At 45.3% G+C, this 4,739-nt stretch overlaps 1 long non-coding RNA gene across 1 annotated transcript; it reads right to left on the reverse strand.

Annotated features, from left to right (window-relative positions):
- Positions 1–1,995: 1,995 nt before the first annotated feature.
- Positions 1,996–4,158, reverse strand: LOC114597859 (uncharacterized). The gene is made up of 4 exons (XR_013393356.1): positions 3,954–4,158; positions 3,633–3,692; positions 3,252–3,360; positions 1,996–2,190 (listed from the first exon to the last, which is right to left on the reverse strand). It is a non-coding gene; the product is annotated as an uncharacterized LOC114597859 (long non-coding RNA).
- Positions 4,159–4,739: the final 581 nt, after the last annotated feature.

A 4,739-nucleotide genomic window follows, 5' to 3' on the forward strand; every position in this document is an offset into this window, starting at 1 on the left:
CTGGTGCTACAAGTCCCAAAGCTGTGCTGGCTGGGACTGATGGAAATTACAATTGGAGGACACCAAACTGGAGGAAGCTAATGTATAGGCTTGTCCTGCAAGTTACTACGTATCCGCAAAAAAAATGTGCTGGCCTTTCTCGATCTAAAGTATGGAGGATGCCTACCAAAGGAGATGATGGCCTTTTTGGTAGTTACCCCCAATTGTGGAACACACACCCTAGAGAGGCTTGCTGGGCACCCACCTTTCAGCATAATGGAAAACCAAGATCCACTAGGATGAGATAATTTGGACTTGGGCCAGTCTTGGGCTTTAAGTCCCCTCCCAAAGGGGTTTTTCATGGGATTGGTGAGGGTGAAGGTCAAGGAGAGACCCACACCTATTCCAAACACCATTCAGCTGAGTAATGTGACCTAGGGCCCAGTCCTCAAAACTCCAGCCAATGCTCACCTGTCAGCGCAGCCTGAAGTAGCCCTTCCCAGGGGCTGCTGGAAGAAGTTTGGAATAGGGTAAATTATCCCAGCTTCCTATAGTTAGGATTGTTCTACCGTGACCTTTTCAGAACAAGGTAAAAGTGTGTTTCCCACCCAGCTCCCCGGGTCTTCTAATATCATTTTAAAATAATTTAATATCGTTTTGATATTAGTCTCTTCTAATTGATGTTGCTTGGTTTTAGCTCCCATGAGATTTCAGCTCCTTTGAGATGCGGTTTTTAGTTTTCTTATGTGTTAAAATGTTTTGTTGCTACAGCTGGCATTTTAGTCTTTTATGCTGGGTGAGTTAATTGTATTTTTGTTGCGTTTTAACCTTGTTTTAGTTTTTATGCATTTCACATCACCTAGATTTATTTATTTATTTATTTATTTATTTATTTATTTAGATAACAAATAATAAATGTGATGCTGTGGGCTTCCCAGAGAATGAATGGTCCATCACCTGTGAAACAGGATACTGATGGACCTTTGGTCTGATCACACACACAGCTTTAGGGGGTACCAAATTTTGTCCTCACTGAGGGTACCATATTTGCTCACCCCACCACTTCTGCTGCCACCAGAGAAACAACCCAGGTAAGGGAGGCTGCAGCAGTGGCAGAATGGCATGGTATTCTGCTGCACAGCATTGCTTGCTGGTCTCCCCCACCTTCAGGGGTAAAGAGAGACCAGCAGCAAAGCCTCGCAGAACGGCCTCCTCTCACTGCAAGAGGGAGGTGTTTTGGTGCACAGGCTTGCTGCTGGTATTCCCCGCCCCTAGGGGGGACAGAGACCAATAGCAAAGCTAGCTTTGAGGAACACCTCCTTCTCACAGAGACTCTTTCTTGCCTTAAGGGAAAGCCCTTCTGGATCCTTGCTACCTACCAGAAAAAGCAGGAGAAGCCTGAGCAGGGTTTGTACCCCACCCTGCCCCCAGAGACGAGGCTTTGGAAGGACTTTTCATTGCAGGGAAGTTCTTGCAGACCTTCACACCCACCCTCATCACAGGGGGGGTGGGGTGGGACATTTTGCCTCAGCCACCAAAACAACTTGGGCTGCCCCTGCATAATAGAGATATAATTAAGGTGCTGATGTGTTTCTTAGGGTTATTTTTAAGCTGAGATGTGGAGGCCCCTTTAACTTGTACTTCAACTTGCACCTATTCTGCGGTCTGAAAAGAAGTGTGTGTGCTGGTATCCACCAAAAACCATCTGGAACTCTACACAATTGAGGTTACCAGCCATGCAGATACCAATACAGTCATACTTTGGGTTACAGATGCTTCAGGTTGCGCATTTTTGGGTTACGGACACACCAAAATCCGGAAGTACCGGAATGGCTTACTTCTGGGTTTCAGCACTCGTGCATGCGCAAAAACACTAAATCGAGCTTTGAACATGCTCAGAAGCGCCGAATCACAACCCGCACGTGCGCTGCGGGTTGCAAACACTGCGGGTTGTGAACGTGCATCCTGCACGGATCACGTTCGCAACCCGAGCGTCCATTGTATATGCATGCAGGTACACATTTTCACATTTCCTGCTAAACAGCACACCAAAATAGTAAGCGTGGGTCCCAAAACCAGTCAAGAACAATTAGTTGGGTAAGGATAAAAATGTAAACTTACTGCTGCAAAAGTATTTTTCTCTTGTTGAGAGCTGAGTCACTGGGGCATAGTGATGCCTGTTGATGCTGGAAAAGATGTCCCCCGACCCCTCTACATAGAATAAGCAAGTGAAAGAAACACACAGATGAAGGATGTTTAGCGCTGTAAAAATGACATGTGGTTGCACCCTACGGTCTCTCAACAAATACCGGTAAGTGTGCTCCAAGAAATTGAGCGAGTAGCATGCCATCAAAATGTGATCCTGCCAATCCTTGGGGCAGCAATCTGACTCACACCTTCCTGGGTGTAAACCTCAATGACATGGTGTGACGTCCTTCTGGCCAAATGTGTATAACAGTCTTCCCCCAATCTGGTGCTACAAGTCCCAAAGCTGTGCTGGCTGGGACTGATGGAAATTACAATTGGAGGACACCAAACTGGAGGAAGCTAATGTATAGGCTTGTCCTGCAAGTTACTACGTATCCGCAAAAAAAATTATTCTATCCAATTTTGAATTTCTGGCTCATCACACTTGGGGCGGGGGGAGGAATTCTGTACAAGAGTGAGTTTTGTGCACAGCCCACAATAGAAGAACATGCAACACTAGCCAGTAAACACAATGGTCTTCATTGAAAAACACAAAGAATAATTTTGCTGGCAGATGAATATTTTCTCTTGTACATGCATGTTGTATTTTCTTAATCCTATCATTTAATCTCTCTGCTTCCTTCCTTGTACTATATGGCAAATGGGAGGAAATGAACAAAAATCACTGGAGGTGAGGGGGGAAGAGAATTTGCATATCAAAGGATATTATTTTCAAGTGAAAACATAAAAAAGTTTTTTTGGGGGGATTGCGGTTGTGTGGTTAACTCCGATTGACTTCTGAGTGTACTTTAGATCAAGCCTAGTTTCTTTTGTGAAACTTCCCAGAGAGGATAGTAGAAAACCTGCCAGTCATCATCTCTGCATGAAAAAGATGCTTCTGAAATGCCTGAGTCACAATCTGAAGCCAGTCATGGATTGACAGCAGTGTTCACCTGAAATATGGCAACCTCTTTCTAAACCAAATCTTAACACCTTTTGCTATACAGTCATTAAGCAATTGCAAAGGACTTAGCAATGTTATGGGTGGGCAACCATGAGTGACTTGGGGCTGTTTGGAATATTACCTGTGAATCCTTGCAATTCCGTCAGACCCCAGACTAGCACTGTGCTTTGTGGCATGAGGTTTTGCAGCAATAGTTCTGTTTGCTGGTGGCTGGGATGGAGAATGTAAGCCTGGCACCTGGCAAAACATGCAGAGTTTTAATATATTAGGAAGAGATGCCCCATCCTTTAGACCCAGTGAAGACTGCACAATGCTAGGAAATAACAGTTGCAGATCAAGTATATTAAGTGGGAAAATAAGGAAAACATCCCCCCCCCCAAATACATAGTCTTAATGAAATTGCCCCTGTTGGAGAATACAACACGTATTTTCTATTTATTTATTTATTTCTCTCTCTCTTGAGGAGATAAAAAAAAAAGATAGCCATGTTAGTAACTGTCACCTGGGGAACAGAACCCTTTCCAGCTTTGAATATCAGAACATTCTCTCCAACATTTTGCACCTGGCATAAAAACAAAGAAAATAAAACATTACAACACATTCAGTTGCACCCCAAACTTTTCATTCATTCAGCCCATCAGCACTAGTCTCCCTATCTTGTGGCCAAACCTGCCCTTTGCATTCCAGCCCCTTTGTCTTAGAAAGAATACAATCCATGTTCATTTCAATGGCTCTCTCTCAGCATTACCTTAGCCTGCCTCCTTGACATTCTAGCTACCCCTCCACCTTTCCCTGAAACATCTGATATAAATATTAAGATTACCTTGGCTTTCTGTCAGCCCTGCCACTGCTCCTTGTGTCTTTTTATGTACGGGGAGGGGGATGCTGCAGAAAGCAGAGCTCTCGCCAAGGATGTCAGCTGTCTCTCAGATGCACCGCATGGGGGGGGGGGAAACATCGCTGTTGCAAGCTGCCTGCAGGAGCAGCAGAGAGTGCGAGACAAGCAGGCTTCAGTTGCTAGAGGTGTGTGCCACTGGGATCGAAGTATCCCTTTATGGAGTAAATGTGTTCCTGTATCCCTCAACAAATGAACCATTGGAAATGTCGTGCCTTTCTTTAGGCTAGCAGGCCTTCCTGCTCATGACTACAGCAAAATTGGTGAACTTTCCATTGATAATGGCAACAATTGGATTAAATACAGGGCAGGGTTTTATTGGAGAAAAGGCAGTCCAATACAGTGGACGCTCGGGTTGCGAACATGATCCATGCAGGAGGCACGTTCTCAACCCGCAGTGTTCGCAACCCGCAGCGCCACAGCTGCGCACGCGTGGGTTGTGGTTCGGCGCATGCGCAAAGCCCCGAAACTGTTCCAGTACGTCCGGGTTCACCGCAGTGTGCATGCAACCCAAAAACACGCAATCTGAAGCATCTGTAACCCGAGGTATGACTGTATCCATTTTCTTAGCACCAAGAGGGCAGAGAAGACCCTATTGCCTTCCCTCCAGGAAACAGAGCCACTTAATAAGGCAGTGTGTGTCTCCTTCACAACACAACTGCCAAACAACTTGTGCTTCCAAGACATCAATTTAACCCAGGGGTCAGCAAACTT

Source organism: Podarcis muralis, chromosome 6 (genome assembly GCF_964188315.1).
Source record: "Podarcis muralis chromosome 6, rPodMur119.hap1.1, whole genome shotgun sequence".
Lineage (NCBI taxonomy): Eukaryota > Metazoa > Chordata > Lepidosauria > Squamata > Lacertidae > Podarcis > Podarcis muralis.